General features: G+C 36.7%; 1 pseudogene; it reads left to right on the top strand.

Moving 5' to 3' along the window:
* LOC102005595 overlaps positions 1-22,326 on the top strand; it is a 123,790-nt pseudogene extending 101,464 nt beyond the window's left edge.
* Positions 22,327-22,896: the final 570 nt, after the last annotated feature.

Below are 22,896 nucleotides of genomic sequence, written 5' to 3'. Positions count from 1 at the left end.
TTGCCATATACTGGTATGATATGTTCCACTAGGAAAATCTGCAGAATAAATGAAAGGGTTGGTGACCAAACACGTCTGGGAAACTTTTTTTTTATAGTCTTTACTATTTTGGAGACTTGGACCACTCTTAACTAAATAAATGTTCTAGGAAGGTGTTTAACCAAGGGAAACAATATTCCTCAAACTTACTTAATTGTGAAACTCTTACAGTAAAATATGCTCATTCTGAGGATCACACTTTGAGAAATGCTATCTTGCATTTGCAATATCTCTAAGTCTCACTCATAGAATCTCAGTAATGATTCACATGGATAGCAGCATTCTCTCTAGCTTTTGCTGGAATATTTGCAGAAATGGAAGCTTAAGACCTCATAGACTAATTCCCTTTTAAGATGCCCATAGTGTGAGAATTGCATCACACACCATCAAACCCATATCTCTATGAAATTTTCTCATTAACTCTAATTCCACTTCTTTTCAGTTTGATAGAATACATTGTATCCAACTTTCCTCTGCAGAATTTTGAAGGTGGCGATTACAACTCCATCCATTTTATTATCATATCCCTATATTTCATGGCCTAAGAGTTTTACCTGTTTTGACTAGGTATATTAACCCCCTTGCTGCCTCTGAAACAAAACATCTGATACACACAACTTAATGGAGGGAAGGTTTATCTTGGTTCACAGCTTCAGATGTCCCAGCCCCATGGTCAGCTGACTGCAAAGCAGAAATATCATGGAAGAAGGACATGGCAGAGAAAGCTACTCATCTGTTGCTATCCAGGAAGCAGAGTGAGAGGGAAAGAACCAGAGAAAATGTGCATCCTTCAAAGGCGAGCCCGCAGTAACCCACTTCTTCCAACTGGGACACACCTTCTAGTAGCTCATTTAGCTATGAATTAATCAACAGTTCAATTCATTTATGAGGTGAGCAGCCTCAAAGTTCAATCACCTCGCTAAGCACCTTTTAATCCAATCGTGTTGACAAGCGAGGTCAACCAGTAAACTTGGTTTATTTTTTCCGTCACTTCACTGCCAAAATGATTCTTTAATACACTACTGCTGATATGTGTTGCTATCAGCATGAAGCCCAGAACTGGACATTCTATTCCAGATGTGGTTTGCCCAGCACAGATGAGCATAAAACCAAATTTTCCTTTGCTCAACATGCTATTTGTATTCAACAAACTCTACTTTGGAACAGTTCAGTCTGCAGCCGCAGCACACTTGCAAGCTCCAACTTCATAACAATTGAACGCTTTGAATCCCTATAAAGTTTTGCTGAGTGCAGCTCTGACCCTAAATTGATGCGGTGTCATGGCTTAAATAGCTGTTTCTGAAGTATCAAACCGAGAAAAGTCTCAGGGTTTCAAAAAATTGTCTGATAAGTGAAAGCAGGGGAAAGCACAAGGAAGAATAAATGAGGAAATTTTATAACTGTTGTGCAAAAATTTGAAACATGTAAATCTTGAAAGTATTGACCAATGGAAAAGAATTACAGATGACAGTAAAACTATTATGACCCCATGCTTTTCATGTGTCTTCTTTTAATACTCATAATATGAAGGAGGGTTTACTCCCAATTTTGAAGTGCAGAAACCAAAGATTTGAAAACTTTAATGATTTGTCCATATCCGGTAAGTTGTGGAGTCAAGATTTCTGCCCAGTTGTATTTGATCCAGAAACACTAGAATTCTAGAATTCTAAGACTTTTCCTTTAGAATCTTAGGATGACTCTAATGGTATTAGGATGAAATAGTAAAATAGAATGAACTCTGATTTTACAATGTGTCGAGGAAGAGAACTAGGCAAGCAGCAACTCTTAGAAACTATAGAGTTGTGGTAATGGCCTGGTAAATCAGCCTGCTTCAAGTTCCACCAAAAAGAAACTCTTATGCCACTTCTCCTATACAAATTAGTTCTGAAAACCAGAAGCCTTATAGGCAACATGTTGGAGACTTCCCATTAGGCAGCCTGAAACTCCAGTACTTATGCCTCTCAACTCTTGGAAATTCTCTTCTTATTTGTTATAAATTCTCCAGATAACCAGGATGCCCTTGCACTGATCACAAAGCGCCTGAACATGGAAAATAGTATTATTTTCCTGTATATAAGTTGAAAATTTTCAATTTATTTGCCTATGAAATTGATATTTTCAGCACTATTAGTAGGTACTACTATTGAACCTTTATTATATGCCCAGCACTGTGTTCATTTTTTATGTAGAGCACCTATTCATCACAATCACATTTCAAATTATTATTATTTCCACTCTATTGAGAAACTATACATTGAAATTCCCCAATGTATAAGAAGTGCAACCAATATTTGAATCACTCTACCTGAAACTAATGCCTGAGTTAATCTAACTTATACCTGAAATTTATCAGACTGTGAATGCATTGTAATCTCCTAAAGTTTAAACACACACCTTCAATCCAGATTCTGATTCAATGATCCTATGGTGGGTGAGCCTGCAATTTGAATTTACATTTTGACAAGCACAATCAAATAATTCTGAGCATCATATTCACAAAGGAAATTTTGTGAAACTATAAGAAACCTTTCTCAGTTTGAATTTTCTATTTGTCCCAGAATGTAAATATATGTATCCTTGTAATCAGATAATAGCTGGAAAGTTTGAAATCTGGGCAGGAGAAGGAGAGGGAGAGGCAAAAAGTGAGATGAAAAGAGGAAGTGAGAGAGGAAGGGAGGGAAAAAAACCAAAAAAAAAAAAAGAGAGGAAGGGAGGAAGGAAGGAAGGAAGGAAGGAAGGAAGGAAGGAAGGAAGGAAGGAAGGAAGGAAGGAAGGAAGGACCGGGAAGGGGGGGGAGGGAGGAAGGAAGGAAGGAAAAAAAGGGAGGGAGGGAGGAGGCAAGGAAGGGGAGAAAAGGAAAGATGTCTGAAGAGAAGAAAAATGATTGAGGTTTAGATATTGAAAGAGGGTGAAGTGATTCACTCTGAAATCTTGGTATTTAGTGATTTCTATAAGTTTAATTTATACAATTGGTTCTAATCAAATAGTTTTCCTTGCTTTAACCAATAGGCTCCCTGAGTTGCTAGTAAGAATGTTCCCTGAAAGCAAAACAACAAAAATCTCAAAAGGTAGGAAAACAATGACCAGACTGAGCTTGGTTTACAGTCAATCAACTGCATCTCTCCTCCGGCTTATTTCCAAATTTCCATATCCAAAAAGAGTCAATAGATCTGTGAACAAAAGTGGCCGGAGGATGAGCAGTTTCCTGTGGGATGTGAAATGTGTAACTTATGCACTGCCTGGAAATGCCATAAGAAATTAATATTTGTTACAGAAACAGTGGGGTTGCATTAATATTTTAATGTGAATGAATATTTAATCCAAAACTCAGATGGAAAGCAGACAAGGCAACCATGGCAGGAAAAGTTACACCACGGGTTAGAGACGTTAATGATTCATTGGTTTTGTCAGTTGTAATAATGCTACAGGGTTTACCCACCATATAAGTTACTTTCAAATATTAGGAAGTCACTCCTCAGACTCAAACTCAGGATGAGTATTGTTTCTTTTTTGAGAGGCAGAATGAACCATGGATAGAGCATGTCTTTGGAATTAGGGGAACCTGACCTTGGGCATCATGTCTATAATTTACTGACTGCAACTATAAATGAACCCAGTCACCTCTTTGATCCTTGTCTTCAAGAAGATATAAGCATCTTCTTTATATGTTGTTTGTAGCACACATTATTCACTCAATGCTTCCTTTTGTTCTCCTCATATTCGCAATATGGAAAAATAATAAAACTATAAGTAGCTAAGTCCAATAGCCCTTTGATCAAAGTCTCCACTTGGACTATTAATGGTAGCACGGTCATCATTTGTAAAATTTCCATGGTAACACCTACCAAATTGCTTAATAAAGGTCTGTGAAATATACATATAATAGTGTAATATGTAGACCCATTTTTATTATCCAATTAAGAAAACTAAGATTCAGATATCAAATAACTCAAGGTTACTCAGTGGTGAAATGGGTCTTCTGAGAAATGTAGCCCATGTACCAGATTTCTGTAATACACTTAAACATATTCTTATATGTAAGGTTGCAGTCTGGAGTTGACAACAATACAGTGCAATATAATGTGTTGTTTGAGAACAGTCAGCCTTGATGATTTGAGTTTGTGGTATTTAATTACAGTGTGGTAACAGCTCCCCTTGTGATCCAATCTGGAAGCCAGCATAGTGAGTATAATGGGTCACTTATGCTAGAAAGAAAAATCCTTTCCTTGCATTTTATCATATTAATTAATTTAAAATCAGGTGTCTGGGGGCTGGGGATTTAGCTCAGCAGCAAAAGTGCCTGCCTGGCATGCGCAAGGTCGTGAGTTTGGTTCCCGGTACCAGAGAAAAACCAAAAAAAAATAATAATAATAATAAAATCAGGTGTCTGTAATGGTATTAGTCTTTTATCATTTATTCTGAATGAAAAGTATTCTAGTGGTTTTTTTCTAATTTCAACGAGTAGCTTTTTTTGTGCCCCTTGAACCCAAAATCTGAATCTTTCTACCTCACTCCTTAAAGGATATATGTACCCTTTGGAGTGGCATTAGGTCCTATTTAATCTTCTCTTCCCCAAATAATTTATTAACCAAGGACATTAAGAAAAAAATAATTTTCTATGTAAAGTCCAATGACTTACCAAAAAAAAATCCTGGAAATGTAAGGTGATTTTAGCAAGCTGCATTCAAATTTAGTACAAAAGAAAAATGAGCAACAAATAATTAGAAACCCAAGGCCAAAATAAAGTACTATACAATAATTCTTTAAAAACATAAAATTTTATTTGTAAGTCTTAGCTAAAAGGCTTAGGTATAAATCTAGCAAGATAAACAGATGATGTCTATTGGGAGCTGATAAAAATATAAAACGTGTCAAATAATTTTTAAATACTTTGTTGGAGGCAGAGGTACTGGGAATTGAACACAGAATCTTGCACTTGCCAAGCAGGCACTGTGCTGCTGAGCTATATCTGAGGCCCTAAATACTGTAAAGGAGAAATGTTATTTCCATAGATTGGAAAATTTAACAAAGCAAAAATATAAATTCTTTTTAAAATTAGCTTATTGCCAGCAGGAATTTTTATATAGAGAGTTGATTCTAAAATGCATGTGGTAATCCAAGGAACTATAATAGCTTTAAAAAACTGAAAACAGAGTAACAAATTTAAAGACATTACAATACCTAATTTTAAAATTTGCTAGATAGTTAAAATAATTTATATGACACAGTGCTGATTTGGGGATATTCAAATAGATCAATGTTATAGAATACAAAACTCAGAGTTGAGCCCAGAAAAATATGTCCAACCAAGTTTGAAAAATATAAAGCTATTTAATAAAGAAAAGAGTGTTTTGAACTGGGGATTTAGCTCAGCGGCACAGCACCTGCCTGGCAAGCACAGGTCGTGAGTTCAATTCCCGGTACCGAAAAAAAAACAAAAATAAAAAAAGAGTGTTTTCAACAAATTGCTTTAGCACCATTACAAATATAAAAAAAAAAAAAATGCCCCTTGAGAGATACAAAAATAAGTCCCTTGAGATTTTTACACTTTATACAAAAATTAACATCAATAAGAGATATAAAAGAAAATTTGTAATTATAAAACTTTTGAGACTGTATAAGAGAACATCTAAGATTATCTGATTATTATCTAAGAGTGAGTAAAAAATTTGTAATGTGACACCAAAAGCATAATAATTTTTAAAAGTTAAACTTAAGAATTAAAGATATTTTCTCTATTAAAGACACAGTTAGACTAAAAAGACAAGCTATAGCTTTGGACAAAAAATTTTCAAATCATATATCTAACAAAGTATTTTTCCTAGAATATACAAATAATTTTCTAAGCTGAACAATTTGAAAAAATCAAAAGATGTTTATGGTCATGTTACCTTACAGGATATATAGTAGGAAAATAAGCACATTAGAAATATTCTACATCACCCACCATCATCAGGGAAATGCAAATTAAAGCCACAGTGAGGTGCCTGGGCTCACTTAATATAACGACTAAAATAAGAATTTTGGAATGGCCATGTGCTGATTCAAAGCAAGTAGACATCTAAAACATTGCTGTGGGGAATGTAAAATGGTATAGTCCATCTGGAAAACAAGTTACTTTCCCATAAAGTTAAATCTATACTTGCCGTGTGAATCAAGAATGGTACTACTGAGTATTTGTCCCATAGAAGTTTCACAATACGACAAAAAATCCATAATTGAATGTTTAGATCCTCTTGTTACTTACTGAGTGTGTCCTCCCAGAACTCATGTTAAAATCTCAATCCCAAATGCTATGATATTAGGAGGTGGGTACTTGCGGGAGATAATCGAGTTGTGAGAATAGAGCTCTCACAGATAGAATCAGTGTGCTTCTGTGGAACTGGAGGCCAGCTCACTGTCCTTTTGTTCTGTGAAGCAACACAGAGAAGAAGCCCAAAGTCTGTAACCTGAAAGACAGCCCTAACCAACACTCAACCCTGCTGGCACCTTGATCTTGAACTTTCACCCGCCAAAATGGTGCAAAATAGTTTTCTTTTTCAGTCACCTTCCTGTGGTACTTACTCATAGCAACCTGAACTTACTAAGATACACCTTTATTTTCAATTTCAAAATATTGGAAAAAGAGCTGGCACTGTGGGGAATACCTGTAATTCCTGCTCTCTCAGAGCCTGAATCGAGAAGATTGAAAGCTCAAGCCCAGCCTGAACAACTTAGCAACCTACCAAGACCTTGTCTGAAAACAAGAAATCAAAAAAGGTTGGGGCATAGCTCAATGTGAAGGCCCTGAGTTCAACCCCCACTTCTAGAGGAAGAAGTTGGAATAAACTGAATGTCCTATAGCAGATTGGATAAATGATAGTGTATCCATATAATACAATATGACTCAATGATGAAAGAATAAATTATTGGTGCAACTAACAACTTAGATGAATCTCAAAAGCGTTAGGCTGAGTTTAAATTTTAATCTTAAGAATTATATAGTGTAGGGTTCTGTGCATGTAGCATTCTAACAGTGGAAAGTGTACAATGGTGGAGGGCAGGCCAGTGTGGGTAGCGTTGTTGTTAGGGATGAGACAGTTCAGTGTCCTCACTGTTAAAATTTCATAGACCTGTGTACTTTTTAAAGACAGGAGAAATATGAATGAAGTTAGTTGAAGGGTATCATGTTATTTCCTAATATTGACAAATATACTCTTGTTAAGTAAGATATTAATGATGGAAACAATTAATATATGTTACAATTTTGTACAATTTTACAACTCCCAAAATACAAGAACAAAAGAAACTTGACTATCCTACTCATTATCATTATCATTGCTTCTATGCTCCCATTAAAACATAAATTTGAGTGTCATTGTGGTAGCAGCAGTTCCCCTCTGCCTTTGTTATTATGGAGATAGAATTAGCAACAACAATAAAGTGATACTGTTAATTAAAATTCTGTAATAGTTACCTAGTGGTGAGAACACTGCCGGTAGTGGATATTTTCCTTTGATAAATGTTAGTAGAATGTCTCTTATGTGCATAATATTTTCGTATTGTAAAGATGACACTGGAAGTAGGAGGAGTCAGATAAGGAACCAATGAATGAGATAAGAGCACAAATTACAGTGAAATAATCTACCCTTTGTATTTTGCTTTCAGCGTTTCAGGTACCCATGCTCAGCTGTGATCCAAAAGTATTAGGTGGGAATTTCCAGAAATAGATCATTGAGAAGCTTTAAATTGCATCCCATTCTGAGTAGCATGACGAAACATTATGACATCCTGTTCTGTCCCACCTGGGACCTCAGTTATCCCTTTGTCCTTTGCCCAGTGTATCCATAATGTATATTGCCCTTCCTCGTTAATTATTTAATAGATGTCTCAAATATGAGAACAACTGTTGTAGCATCACAGTGCTTGTGTTCAGGTAACACCCTGTTGAGAGAGAAATGATGACCCCACTTATATAAATTTTATGACAGTACCTTGTTATAATTATTCCATTTATTATTAGTTATTATTACTAATCTTTTACTGTGTCTATTTCAGAAATTGCAATGAATTGTAAGCATTATTACTGGAAAAACATAGCATACCAAGGTCTTTGTACTATTTACAGTTAAATGTGTCTCTGGTGGATGAGGAAGACTACTGGATTCCAAACAGAAAGACATTCTTGGCAATGAAGAATATATTAAGACACAGAAAGAAAGTTTTATTTTTAATTCTTATACTGAGATTCCACCTAAAATTTCACTGGCAAAAAAATTGGGGAGCAAAGGCCAAAAACCTGTATGATAGATGATATTAATGAACTGAAACCAAATTTACAACATTCATCATCCTGAAACTTCTTCGGGATAGCATGGAATTAGGGAACAAGCTTCTGTGAAAGCTCACCTTCTTTGTTTTCCTGGAAAAATGCATGAGGTGTATGTGCATGGGGCAGAGGGACGACAGAAGGATACAAGGGGAGAACAAGCAAAGTGCATTCAGAAATAAGGGTCTGAAATCATGTTAAATGTTTACGCTCTGTCAAGGAGAGGGGAAGGAAACATGCAATCCCTGGCCAGTTTCGGAGCAAAATGTTTTACATATCTAATTTCATTTAATCCTCAGAGGACTACTAGAAGGTGGGAATTATATCTGCAATACCAGAATTCATTTTAACAAGAGAATGTTGCTAAGCAGTGGGTACAAAAGCTTCTAGAGTCCTCCACTCCAACTGACATAATAACCTATATACCTCTACCCCAAAGGAGAACCCTGGTTCCTTGTTCTTTCACGTTTAAACAGCTTAACCTGTCAGATCCAAGATGGGAACATGCATGCTTTCAGACTGGGATGTGTAAAGGAATGCATTTTCCTACACTGGCTGCCTACTGCCGTCCAAGATTCACAATCACTTTCCAGGAGTTTTCCATCTTAGAGAACTGAAACTCCATATCCATTAAACATTAACTGCCCATTTCCTTCCTTGGCAAACACCATTCCACATTCTATATCTGCATTTCACTTGTCCGGTTATGCTGTGTAAGTGGTGTTATACAGTGATTGTCCTTTCGTGACTGGTTTCTTTCACTTAGCATGATGTCCTCAAGATTCATACATGTTGGAGACTGTGTAGAAATTCCCTTCTTTTTAAAGGCTTAATAACATTCCACTATAGTCTACATCACATTTTCATTTTCCTTTCTTTTCATCTTTTGTCCCTCTTAAATAATGAGGTTATGCATATGAATATACAATGGTCTTTTCCAGTCTTTTCTTTAAATTTTTAGGGGCTGTATATCTAGAGTCAGACTTGCTAGATAATTTGATGATTCTTATTTTCTTTGTTTGAAGAACTAATATAGCTCTTTCCAGAGTGACTGCAGCATTTTAATGTTACCTCCACTAGTGCACAAGTGTTTCAATCTCTCTGTATTGTTTCCAAAGCCTACTATTTCTGGCATTTGCCTTTGTTTTCATAGCAGGCATGCTGATGAGTACGAGGTAGACCTTGGAGCCTGTAGGGTAATGTTTAGTGCCTGTCTGATTCTAACTCCCAGAATTCTTCAGGAAAATAAAAGTTCATTAGTCTATATTGCTTTTCAGCCTCAGTTTACAAATGGTGCTAGCTAGTTTACAAATGGTACAGGGACAGTAATTTACTAATAATCATAAGTCATACTCATAAGGCAATACAGGATGCATTCAGTCTATCCCACAATAAATTCCTCAAATTTTAGTATATTCAAAATTCTCAAAAGTGTACACATTGAGAGGTCAGTAGTAGCTCACACATATCTACAGCAGCTGCCCTAAGACTATTTTCCATGAGCCGCTAAGGTTTTAGAAACTCCACACATTTAATTTGAGCAACATGAAAAATAAATTGGCTGTATACCAAATAGTAAAACATTTCAAGTGGGCTAACTGGGATTGCCAAGTTCATTGCTTTGGGGACAGAACTCTGCTCACAATTTCCCTGATAATCTATATTAATTCAGAATCATCCAGCATCTCCAAGGCAAGCATTTTTCTTAAATGTTGTAATGAGTCACACTTATGTCAACCAGGACGTTATTAATACTATATCGTCATGTTCCTACTTTTTATGTTAATCAAACCAGTGAAAAACTTAGATAATTTGCCCCCAAATACATCCAGTGCAGTTTGGTGAAACACAAACAAGCAATACATTTGCTGTATCCATAAAACTGTAAACAATAGACTTAGAGCAATTCCTCATTCAATTTACAATGTCCCTCAACATCTCAATAGGTTTGCATAAACATACCCACTTACAGAATGCCTCTACCTCCTGAGACAGTCTGTTTTATTTTAAGATATTTCTAATGCCTGTGAATGCTTCTACGTTTCCCTCCTACTGAACTGTAATCTACCTCCCTGTAATTTTCACTCTTCAATCGAGGACAGATTTTCCTTTCTTTGCTCTTTCAAGGCAGCCCTGGGACCTTTGGAGGTTTCCCAGTGCTCTTACAAAATCAGGCAAAAAGCACTGTAAGCACTGGAGCTCCAGTGGTCTAGGAACCCAGCAAGGAAAGGATTTCCTTCTGTTCCACTGGCTTGCTGCAAGCTTTGCCCCTCCAACCAGTCTGTGACACACAGGAAAGCAACAACAGAGATAGAATTCAGCAAACTTAATGAGAGCCTTGAGTGAATCTATAGAATTAGGGGAAAAAGCGAAATGAAGAGTACAGGGAAGGCGAAGGCATCTTTCCAACCCCAGAACATAGTGTAATAGTTTCATTTAAAGTTTAAAATACTTATTTCATGCAATGATTTTGACCCAAGAAGCATGTGGGCTAAATTTTAATACTTAAACCCTAAGTCCAAATTTTTAAATCTCTTCCTCCCCTTCTGATTTGCTTTCCCTAACATTCCCCACACCCAATTCTAGTGCCTCCTTATTCTTTTAAAGACTCCCTGTTCTCCTTGAAAGCTATGGCAGTAGACTGGAATGTTTTGATTTACTGCAATCCCCCTGCTGAATCAATTAATTTCCACACATTCTGACAACTTCGGGGTTGGGGTAAAGGCGGAGGGGGAACAATGCTTGGGTGGTGAGAGGTTAGGGTACAGCAGGGGGTGAAGAGAGTGGAAGAACGGAGGTCCCCAGTGGGGTTGAGCCAGGGGATGATAAATTACCCCTGGGCTTGGTGTTGACAGAAAGGACTGGGGAAAATCATGGTATCTGAGATGAGCACGCATGAACAGTGGAGGAGGGGGCTGGCCGTGAGGCAGAGGGTTGAAAAACAGGAAAAGAAAAAGGCAACCTTCTTCCAAGGAAAAGGGAGCTGGGGAATTAGGGACCTCCCTCTGTCCTTACCTCTACCTTGCTCCAGGTTGCCTAGGCCCTTAACTGTGTTTTGTTGCCTATCCGTTAACTCCAACAGAGGTATCCCAATTTGAAGTGGGCAGCAACATTTCCCAAAAGCAAATATTCAAGAATTCTGGTGGAAAAGGCTGAAAGTGAAGTCTTTTGTTTTCTAACTTTTTCCTGGTCTTCCTTCATCTCTCCCCTACTCCCTCCTTTCCTTTTTACATTCTCTGCCTTGATTGTCCAGACGTTTTTTCCTTCTAAAATACACTGAACAGCTGTTCTGTGTGAGACTCCATGTTACTTAGCATAAGAAAAACCAGACATCTAAAATATAATACAATTTATTTCAAAAGACATTGACTCACCAAGCCCTCTGCTGATGCTGGAGATGCTAGACCTACAGTGACGTTCACAGCACTGGTTTTGACCTCAAGAAACCTGTGCCTATGTAGGAGGAGAAAACTACGTCACTTCTTATTTATTTACCCATTAAGTAACTAAGTGAGGTGCTAGACGCTTGACCATTTATTTAATCTATAAATGCAAAACAATGCCTGGCCTCTAGTTGACATGCAATAAATATTTGATGATGTAAGCAAGTAAAGATTAAACTACAGTTCACTTAACGCATAGAAACTGGACTTGTTCTTATGTTTCGACGTGCTTTCACTTTTCCTAGTGATATACACTTAGTCTCTTGAAATTGAATTTTCTTTTATTAATTAAATCATTTTACCAGATATCTGGTAAATTATGACCAAATTTTTTTAGATTATATACAATAAATTCAAATACATGTTTGATACAAAAAAAAGACAAAACATTTACCTTTATCAGGACATCAATAATGTGTCAGCTGTTAGCTCCATTGTGCAGGCAAGGAAAAGAGATATTGAATGATCAGGCAATTTGCTGAGGTTAAACTCCTAACAAGAGGCAAAATGAAGATTCTGATTCTGGTCAGCCTGATACCAATACAGCATATTTTTCAATTACTCTATGCTGTTTTTTTGAAAACTATGTGAATGAAAATCAAGTGTTATTCATTTCAACTTGATGATGCTAAAACCTTTGAAATTAATGGCAAAAAACAATTATCATGATGCATAGGAAGTCTAAGTTGAAGCATATTTTGCAAGGCATGGGCCTTTATAAATAAATACACAAATATAACTGGCATGTCCCCAAGTCATATCAGTGGAAGGCCACCAGAGAAGGAACTCACAAATTTTGCTTTTTCCACCACTCCTGCCTACGTGGTTATAGAACCTCAGTCTTACCCAGTTAAAATCACTTTTCAATTATTTTTACTATCAGCATATATTTAGTAGTATTTAACTTGTCTCTCTTTGCAAATTCATTTTGTGCTTGTGTTCCTGCTACACAAAGTTACTTAAGGGTAGTTGTCACCATTAACATGGTACTCAGGACCCTAAAGAAAATGCCATGCTCCTGGCAAATATGATTCACCCAGGGTCACTGAAGTACATTTAATTATCCAAAAGTTTATTTATCACTTCTGCTATCTTTTTGCCCAAGGCAGATCATTGAAGAGGGTCTGCTCAGAGAGTAACTTCCTCATCTTATGTCCCTTCACCACCTCATTAGTAAGTCAAAATCTGAGTTCCCAAAACCTGCTACTATTTCTACAGTACACATAGCACCAGAGACAAACTCTATTCCAGGCAGAAATGGGGACAGTGCTCTAATCCACAAATATGTGTTACCCTTTATGAGCTTGGATGAAAGAGAATTTGCTCATATGAAATAGATTGTTTCCAAAACTATATACTCACTTCTGAAGCCCTATCCATGGATAGAAAAGCCACTGACTCAGCCTAGGCCATGTGGCTGACTTTGTCCAACGGGATAATAACAAACTTCATGCAGGCAGAGGCTTGCAAAAGTGCTTGCAAGAACATGCTTAGATCAGATTGGTAATGAATGAAATGCACGAAGTAGAGGCATTTATCTCACACAAGACATATGCTGCAGTCATGAACCAAATGACGATAACCTGTTACCCATTTGACATTTCTTCTCTTAAGTCCCCTAGCTTTCTTCATCCCCCTCTTTCTGCATTTATTGATGCACCAACCTGTTCGTTCCTCTTGAAATAAGAGGAAAACAATAAACATAAGTCTCATGTAAGTTAATTCATGCAACTACTTTCCTCTTTGTCTACCAAATCTACTGCTTCATTAGGCACTAGAAAAGGCTAAATCCCCTTTAGATGAAGGATCTCACCTCAGAAAAAAAGAAAATATGCAAATGCAATTGCTAGGCACTAGTATATCATGCACACAAATACACACAAGCATAATTATTTGTGATGTGTAGGAATCACACAGACATTTTAAGATTAAATCTCTACTAATAAGTAAAGGAGACAGTGAGAAGTCAGGACAGAGAAGATTGTGTTGTGCATTGATACATTGCTACCACCACAAAGGGCACGTGATAGTATTTATTTTGGCCACTGCCATCTATAAGCATCACAAAAACGAATCAACAAACTCAAAGACATAAACAGAACAGCACAAAAACAATAAAAACGATACAGAATTTCAAACAAGGTGATACGAAATTAACAATGGTTGTATTACATATGGTTTTCTTCAAACTGATTACTCAGAAAATGAGATATAGACATGTAAGACTGATCAAGCAATTAAACATTAGCTGTTCCTTTCAATAAACCAATAGCAATTAGTAGTACAATTATCTTAGCTATCTTGTGTGTGTATACATATATATATATATAAATACATATACATATACATAATTTTCTCTTCTTTCTTTCTTTTCTCTTTTCCCTTATCCCAGTTGCTCTTTCCTTTGAGGAGTTTCCTTCCCTTTCACAACATCTATTGTACCTTTTAGATTTTATTTACTCTTTCAGGCTCTTACACTAAAGAGACAATCCGATGTTTACACATATGAGTTATTTGACTCATGAGTATGTTCTCTAGTTGCATCTATTTATCTATAAAAGTCTCATTTATTTTTCTTTTTAGTTTTATATTATTTTATTTTAAAAATAAAAGAATGAAAACATGTTAACAGACATCTATTTACAAAATAGCACAAGAACTGTACAAGCAATACTAAATTACAGACAAGGTGACAGGAAATTAACAATGATTGCTATATTATGTATTGATAGCTTCAAAGTGGTTACTCAGGAAAACAAATATAGGCATGCAAGATTGATCAAATAATTAATCATTAACTGTTCCTTTCTAGCATTAAGAAATCAAACAATAACAAATGCTGGCGAGGTTGTGGAGAAATAGGAACTCTTCAACACTGCTGGTGGGAATGCAGACTGGTGAAACCACTGTGGAAATCAGTTTAGAGATTCCTCAGCAAATTAGGTCTAGAGGTCCCATTCAACCCAGCTATTCTCTTTCTGGGTATTTTCCCAGAAGATCTGAAAACATCATATCACAGTGATATATGTGCACCCATGTCTATAGCAGTGCAATTTGTAATAGCTAAATCGTGGAAGCAACCCAAATGTCCATCTACTGAGGATTGAATAAAAAAATTGTGGCATTTTTATACAATGGAATATTATTCAGCTATAAAGAAAGATGAACTCGAGGCTTTTATAGGTAAATGGTCACAACTAGAGACCATACTCGTAAGTGAAATAAATCAGGCCTGCATGTGTAAGCAAAGTATTGTCTCATTAGTGTAAGAACCTGAAAGAATGAATAAAAATTAGAAGTTATGATACACATTGTGAAATGAAAGAAAACTGATCAAAAGTGAAGAGCAACTTGGATGAGGGAAAAGAGAAAAGAAAGAAGGGGAAAACTACGTATATATGTATATACAGGATACTAAGATAGTTGTACTACTGACTTATATCACTTTATTGGATGTTTATCTTTATACCTGAGAAATATTCCATTATGTAAAAATACCACAGTTTTATCCATTCGTCAACTGATGGGCATTTGGTTTCCATGATTTAGCTATTGCAAATTATGCTGCTATAAACATGAGTGCACATATTTCGCTGTGGTATGTTTTTTCTTCTGGGAAAATACCTTGGGAAATAGCTCAGTTGAATGGGACCTCTAATCCTAGTTTACTGCAGAGGAAAAAGGAACCCTTTTCCACTGTTGCTGGGAGTATAGACTGATACAACCACCTTGGAAATCAATCTGGAGATGCCTCAGTAAAATAAAGTCTAAATTAATAAAATAATATTGTCAAGGACACATGACAAAATTTGTCTTTCCAGCAGTCCATCATTTGACCATCTTGGCAGGCCATCCTCGAGGCTTCTGACTGAATAAGATTTGCATTCACTGGTATGTTTGTAAGGAATCCTTTCTCTTTAGTCTCATCTTATAGATATCTGCAGACAGAGCCTTTCCCTTTGATTCATGCTCTTATCTTACCTGTTACAAATTTAAGCATCAGTAGTTGTACACCGTCCTTCTTCTATTAGCAAAATGACTGTTTTCTGAGCAGTGCTTTGCTGTGAAATATTTGACAAGGACCAACTCTGAAATCATAGGTACAGTAAAAGAAGCAAATGTTATGAGGGGCCGAGTCTTGTCACAGCCATCCCCAACTTGCTTTGGAACTTGTACCAATTACTCCAACTTGCATTTTTGCCTTACTGTCATTGCATGCATAGCTGTATTTAATGTTCTGTAGGGCTGCAGGTTGAAAAACTGTGAGCTGAAAGGTTGAAATTTATCAGAGATCTAAATATTAAAACAGGACCCAGAAGACAGAATATGTAAAACTCTTGAAGACACAGGTGTAGCCAAAGACTTTTAAAACAAAACCCTGATTGCATAGAAATTTTATAAAGACAATAAATGGGGTCACAAGAAATTAAAAAGCTTTTCCAAAGCAAAAAATACCATTAACAGAGTAAGGGCTGTGCATGGTGGTGCACGCCTGTAATCCCAGCCCTTGAGAGGCTGAGGCAGGAGGATCATTGCCAGTTTGAGATCACTCTGGGCTACAAAGTGAGCTTAAGTCCAGCCTGAACTGCATACTGAGACCCTGTCTCAAGAAGAGAAGAAAAAAAAAAAAGAGAAACCATTAACAGAATAAAGAAACAGGCCACTACTCCTCAGCAAGAGGACATATATCTAGACTGTATAAATTAATCAAAAAATTAGACTACCCAGATTTAGAGACTCAATCCCAAAATGGACACCTGAAATGAATAGATATTTCTCAGATGAATAATTACAAACAAATAAAAATATGAAAAAATGTTCAACATCACTGGTTATCCAAGAAATGCAAAAAAGAAAACAACCCTGATATTCTATCTCACTCCAGAAAGAATGGCTATCATCAAGAAATCCACCAATAATAAACACTAGCAAGGATATGGGAAAAAAATCTTTTTGTATTGTTGGTGGGAGTATAAATTGGTACAATGACTATGGAAATCAGTATGAAAGTCCTCAAAAATTAAAACTAAAGATTCTGTTTGACCTACCTATTCCCCTTCTAGGTATTTTCCTGAAAGAGTTAAATTCATCATTCCTCATTGACACATGAATACTCAAACTTACAGCAGCACAATTTATAATAGCTAAATCTTTTTTTGTTTGTTTGTTTGTTTGTTTTGTTTTTTCACCAGTACCGGGAATCAAACTCATGACCTTCTGCTTGCCAGGCAGGTGCTTTGCAGCTGAGCTAAATCCCCAGCCTCTTATAATAATAGCTAAATCTTTTAAACAGCCCATATGCCCATCAACAGATGAATGGATAAAGAAAATGTGATATTTATACACAATGAAGTACTACTCTGCCATAAAGCAGAATAAAATTAAGACATTTTTAGATAATTTAATGCACCTTGAGACATAATCTTGAGTGAAATAAAATAGATGAACAAGTTTAAATGTCACATTGTTTTTCTTGTGTGAGAAACCCAAATGTAAATAAGAAGCAAAATGGAGAATAGATACTGGGAAGTAGGAAGAATTTATTCAAATGGAAGGGAAGACAAGGAAAGAAGAGAGAAAGGAGAAAGGATTAAAACAAAAAAAGAAAATAAAGGGAAAAATTGAAACAGTTCTTATAAGTTTGGAGAAGGGATAAAGGAAGAGGAATGCAGAAAATTAAGATTTTTATATACAGGAACAAATTTCCTATGATGAATGTGATCATTATGTATGGCAAACATGTATTTATTTAAAATTTAATTCATTAATTTTTTAAAACTGTGAGTCAATCCAAAGGTTCTCAAAGTGAGCCTCAAAGCATGAAGCTCTACTGCATGAGAGTTAAGATCATAGATTCTGTCATTATGCTTCTGCTTTCATACCATGAAATTTGACTGGACTGCTGGGATAACTTCCTGCAGATAGTCCTCATTTAATGACTTAGCATTTAATGGCTGCTCAGACTTACAACTGAGGCACGCTGTTTGGATTTATACCCAGCTGTGTGGACGTATGACCCATCTTGTTTTCAGTACAGTGCTATACATCTTGTTTATAGAATCTCAGTGTCTTTTTTTTTGTAGAGTACACCTTGCTTATATAGTACTCTAAATTTGCTGATTGTACTGTACTGTGATATTTTATTCTGTTTACTGTACTGCATGTAAGTGCTATGCAAATAAATGCAAATTGAATTTTCCTTTGACCATTGTTTTGTACTGAATGTTGTAATGTACATACTATGGACAGTTCCTTATTTAGTCATCAATTAATTTAAAGACCTAATAGCAGGATCTTAATTCAGTCATTAAATGAGGAATGTCTGTATTTGTTTCTTGTATGCATTCTTGTAATACTACAATTAATTCCCCCTATAGATTCCAGAGTGATGTGTATATTCATCAATTAGATCATACCTCTTTCTTGCATGAAGCACTATAATCATTTTCAACTGAACTTATGATAAAACTCAAACATTATCAGGCTATTATCTGTCACTGTGTCTGTTTTTCAACTTTCTGTGTCTGTGACACAATTCCTGAGAAAAACAATTTAAAGCATGAAAGATTTGTTTTGGCTCACAATTTCAGAGATATCAGTACATGAGCAGTTGGCTCCATTTTTTTGAAGCCTGTTGGTAGCACAAACATCATGGTATAAGGATATGTTACAGTGAAGCTGCTCACCTCATGGGAGCTCAGAGATAGAAAGAGCAAGAGTATGTGCTTGTGGCCTTTCTCCTTCTTTTTTTGTTTATATCCAGGCCCCTAGCCTATGATGGTGCAACCCACATTTAGGGCAGGACATCACACTCTCAAATGTTCCATCCCAGATACCAATCATCTATGGAAACACACTCATAGACACATCCAAAAATTTCTGTCTTTGATTTCCTAGGCATTTCACAATCTAATCAAGTTGACAATCAAAATGCATTATCACAATAACCAATCTCATTTCTCAGCACCCTCCCCGGCTGTCATGCAGTAAGGAAAGAAGAATTTCAGTCTTACAATCACATGAAACTGAAATTTTCCCAGCAACCAACATGAGTATGGAAGTAAACTCTTACCTCATATATGAAACACAGTATTTATGGCATTTGGATTTCAGTGCAGAGACTTCAAGCAGAGTCCATTGTACCTTTTGTAAAATTCTGCCAAACCTACTATTTATGGACTTATGATCTACAAAAGTGTAAAATAACAAATATTTGCTTTAATGGTATTAATGGGTAAATAATATTTCACATTAGCAACAGAAAACTAATGTGTGTGCTACAGCTCATCTCAGAAGACTTCATGAAGAAAAAGATCCTTAATCTCCTTTCATCTCTTATAGCTACTTAACCTAATAACGTTTCATTTTTCTTTTAAGTGACACAAACCCTAAGGTTTAACTCATCTCAACTTCTAAATGAAATTTCAGTTGATACTAGTGACTTATAATTACACATAAGACATAAAAGTCAGGCTCTCATGGCAAGATTCTGATTCCTCTGGAGTTTTAGGATGTATATTTTCATCATGCCTGAGGATAGTCAGGACGGAGGAGGCATGCCCAATATGGAAATGTAATTGGAAATTATGAAATAAAAGGAAGTGAAAGCCATTTTGCCTAGAGAAAAAGTAGATAAGCAACTGCATGACTCTCACACAGGTGTGCAAACAGACTTTCTTTAGTACTACAGAAAAGAAGTTAGACTTCTGGGCAAATAGTCTATATAGCTTCTTTGCAAGGGAAAAGAATGCCAACCATAGAAGTGGCTTCCAAGATTGCATTTCCAGTGCTTATATTTAGGATTGTACATTTACTTAGAATGGCTACATTGATAGAAACTGGAACACTTCAGAATCTCTAGCTTAACATTCTCATTTATCAATCTGTAAACTGAGGCTCAGAAAGCAAGACTAGTCACATGGACTTTAAAGTCCTTTGCCACCAAAGAAGTATTTTTAAGTTATTCCTATAAAAGAGAGATCACATCAGTATGAGCAGAAAAAGCATCTCCCAAAAGTTAACACCCTTTCATGCTAAAATTGTTTTCAAGTTACGAACAGAAGGAGTGTACCTTAGCACAATAATGGTCATATATAACAAACCCAACATTAATATCCCATTTGATATGAAAAGTTGAAAACTTTTCCTCTAAGGTCAGAAATAAAATAAGAATGCTCATTCTCAACAATTCTATTTAACATTGTACTAAAAATCCTACTCAGAGCAATTAGTCAACAGAAAGAAATAAAAGTCTACCAAATTAGAAAGGAAGAATTTAAATTTTTCTTCTTTGTAAATGACATAACCATATACATATATATATATATATAAATTCCTAATAATCCACACAAAGATAATGTTATAATTAATAAGTAAACTCAGTAAAGTTACAAAATATAAAATAAATGTACAGAATCAGTAGTTTAGTAGTGTTCCCATATACTATATACCAACAAAATGATATTTAGAAAACTATACCACTTACAATGACTCTGCCCTCCCCAAAAGAAAATAGTTAGGAATAAAGATAACCAAGCAAGTAAAATATCTGTACAATGAAAACTCTAAAACATTGAATAAAACATTGAAGAAGACAAAAGTAAATGTTCATAGACTAGAAGGATTGATCTTGTTAAAGTATTCATGCTACATAAAGTAACATTTATTACAGTAGGTTTATTATCATTCTATCAAAATACAAATAGCATTTTTCACAAAAGTGGGAAAAAACTAAAATGTACTTGTGTGTATTAAAAGTCAATATCAAGAGCAATATTGAACAAAAAAAATAAAGCTGAAAGCATCATACTATTGGACTTCAAAATATACTACAAAGATAGTAATCATAGCACAACAGTGGCAGCATGAAAACAGACACAAAGATCAATGGAGCAGAAAAGAGGGACCAGAAATAAATCCATGCATTTAGCATCAACTGGTTTTCACCAAAAGTGTCAAGGACATGCAATGGGGAAAGAAGAGTCTCTTCAACAAGTGCTATGAGAACAATTGGACACCCACATGCAAACACCACATAAAAATTAATTCAAGGTGGATTAAAGACTTAAATGTCTTATGTTGAACTATCAACTTTTCCATCTTTGGGACGTAATACACAATTTAAAGGAGGACAGTTTCTATTTGTCTCATGATTCAAAGGATTTAGTTCATGGCTGACCATCTCTGAGGCAGAAATATCATGGTGGAAACACAGGTTGGAGCAAAGCTGCTCAGTTCGTGGTGGCTTGAAGAAGGAGGGGAACACAGCCAGGAAGGAATGGGAAAAAGACAAGATATAGTACCCAAGACACATCCAGGAGCCTATTTTCCTAATCTAACAGATATTTCTTAATCCATTGATGTAGACAAAACATTATTAATGGTCACAGATATGAAACTGTAAAACTACTAGAAAAAAAATGTATAAGAAAAGCTCTGGCATTAATCTGGGCCATGATTTCTTGGAGGTGTAACCAAAAGCAAAAACACACATATGTACTGGTTTACAGAAATTCCTCAAAAAGTTTAAAGTAGAAATTCCATTTAACCCAGCTACCCTCCACCTAGATATCTTTCCCAAAGAGCTAGATCATCATATGACAAGGACACATGATGCCCAAGTTTATAGAGCACAATTTATAATAGTTAGATCCCGGGAGGTTTTCTGCATCAGGGAAGATGGCTGCTGCGACGGTGAATGGGGCGACTGGGATCTCGAGCACCATGGCAGCCTCTGGTGCAGTCCTGCAGGCTGAGGCCGGCATGTACGAACAACTCAAGGGCGAGTGGAACTGTAAAATCCCCAATGTTAGCAAATGCAAGGAAAAGCTGGGCCGCCTCGAGCTGGTTCTGCTGGAGCTCAATTTCCTGCCAACCACAGGGACCAAGTTGACCAAGCAGTAGCTCATCCTGGCCCGCGACATACTGGAGATTGGCGCTCAGCGGAGCATCCTTCGCAAGGACATCCCCTCCTTTGAGTGTTCCATGGCCCAGCTCAAATGTTACTGCTTTAACTACAAGGAGCAGCTCTCTGAGTCAGCCTACATGCACCAGCTCTTGGGCCTCAACTTCCTCTTCCTGCTGTCCCAGAACTGCGTGGCTGAGATCCACACAGAGTTGGAGCACCTGCTTGCCAAGGATATCCGGACCAATGTGCACACCAAGCACCCTGTGTCCCTCGAACAGTACCTGATGGAGGGCAGCTACAACAAGGTGTTCCTGGCCAAGGGTAACATCCTGGCCGAGAACTATACCTTCTCCATGGACATCCTGCTGGACACTACCAGGGACGAGATTGCTGGGTGCATTGAGAAGGCCTATGAGAAAATCCTTTTTACTGAGGCCACCTGGATTCTCTTCTTCAACACAACCAGAAAGATGATGGACTATGCCAAGAAGCGAGGGTGGGTCCCGGGACCCAACAACTATTACAGTTTTACCAGTCAGCAGCAGAAGCCAGAAGACACCACCATCTCTTCCACAGAACTGGCCAAACAGATCATCGAGTATGCCCGGCAGCTGGAAATGATCATCTGAGCCCACTGGGCTCTGAGGGTGGACAGGGCATGGATATGTCAAAACACAGTGCAGGTTGTCCTTCAATAAAAGTAGACTGATATTTGCTCTTTGAGGCCCTTATCTCCCCAGTCAGGATGATGGGGCTGTTCGGAGCTGGAGATAACACTCCTCATCTAATCAGCCTCCATCCAATGGCCAGTGCTCGAGGTCTCAAACCTGCCCAGTGGCCCTGTGACCCACAGGGAAGCATGGGTCCCAGGTAGAGGGACTGTTTCAGCCAGCTGTGAGCACATCAGAATTCTGGGCCAGGGCAAGAGTTTTTTTTTCAGTGAAGGGGTAGTGTCCCAGTTTTTTAAATGTTGAAAATGGATTAAATAATTTTTCAAATGAAAAAAAGTATGTAATAGTTAGATCTTGGAAACAACGCATTTGCCCATCACCAGATGAATGGATAAGGAAAATGTGGTAATTATACATAATAGAGCACGGTGCTGCCACCAAGAAAAACTTGTATTTGTAAGTAAATGGACGCAACTCAAGCACGTAGTGTTCAGTGAAACATCAGACACACAAGCTCAAACATCTCAT

The sequence above is a fragment of the Chinchilla lanigera genome, unplaced genomic scaffold, assembly GCF_000276665.1.
Source record: "Chinchilla lanigera isolate Chin_1 unplaced genomic scaffold, ChiLan1.0 scaffold00018, whole genome shotgun sequence".
NCBI lineage: Eukaryota > Metazoa > Chordata > Mammalia > Rodentia > Chinchillidae > Chinchilla > Chinchilla lanigera.
This window is presented reverse-complemented; position numbering and strand designations above follow the sequence as displayed.